Below are 1,386 nucleotides of genomic sequence, written 5' to 3'. Positions count from 1 at the left end.
ATATATATATATATATATATAGGGGTTTGTTAACACGCGTACGCCTGTTTTTTAGTTGGTACGTTTTAACAATGTGTACCGGATTATAGTAGACACAAATAGTCTCATTTATCATGGATTCTAAGTTTTAAGGTCAAGGATATTTAAATAATTTTCATTCTCAAAACTAAAAAAAAAAAAAAGAAACCCCCAAACCCTTACTCACCTCCCTCATTCCTCTTAATCCTTTCTCTTTCATCTCTATCACTCTAACATTTTCTCTCACTCCAACATTTTCTCTGTCATCCCTACTGTTGTCCCAATTGAAAAAAAACAATCAGAAACCCTTTGTCATAAGAGATATTTTCTCTCTCATCTCAACAATTTCTCTGTCATCACTCCAATATTTTTTCTCTCATCTCAACCCAATTGAAGATGGTGGTGATAATTTGAATCAGAGATATTTTTTAAAAATTGAAAAAGTTTACTCTTTTATAATCATTTTATATTTATTAATGTGTGTAAAATGAATATAAACTTGGTCACTTTATGTTACTCTTTCCAAATCTCAAAGGTAAAAAATGATTTTACTGTTTTTTATCTTGCACAGTGGTTAAAGTTTATTCTAATGCAGAGTGGTTAAAGTTTATTCTAAAGGTATGTAGAAGTTGATTCAGTGATAAAAAAGGGACATAAGGAAATTAAAGAAATAGGTATAGAAGAGCTCCCTAGGAGTACAATTCTTTCAATTCTTGGTTGTAATCTTACATCATGTATCCCAGAGAAAGGAAAAAGAAACACTTTGTGTAAAGGGAAAAGGACAATAAAGGAAAATATCTTGTTCTTTAAAAATATAATGAAATATGGTGTAGATGTGTAAATAATGTATGAAAATTTAATTGATTTATGAAGGTTTTATTTACATGATTTAATTTAATAATAAGAAGGGAAAATATATAACACATCCTCCAAATGAACGAACAGAACAAGAGCAACGAACGAATTACGATGTCACGGATTGTTGTGTGTGGTTGTGGGAGAGTATGGAGACAAGGGAGAAACAAATTGGATAAGTAAGGAAGGTGGATTAGGGTTAGGCAAGGGGTTTTTGAATTTTTTTTTTTCAATTGGGACAACAGTAGGGATGACAGAGAAAATGTTGGAGTGAGAGAGATGAAANAGAAAGGNTTGAGAGGAATGAGGGAGGTGAGTAAGGGTTTTGGGGTTTTTTTAGTTTTGAGAATGAAAATTATTTAAATATCCTTAACCTTAAATCTTAGAATCTGACAAATGAGGGTATTTTTGTCTATTATAATCCGGTACACATTGTTAAAACGTACCAACTGAAAAACAGGCGTACGCGTGTTAACAAACCCCATATATATATATATATATATATATATATAT

This window comes from Vigna radiata, chromosome 6 (genome assembly GCF_000741045.1).
Source record: "Vigna radiata var. radiata cultivar VC1973A chromosome 6, Vradiata_ver6, whole genome shotgun sequence".
NCBI classification, from domain to species: domain Eukaryota; kingdom Viridiplantae; phylum Streptophyta; class Magnoliopsida; order Fabales; family Fabaceae; genus Vigna; species Vigna radiata.
Note: the sequence above shows the minus strand (reverse complement) of the source record.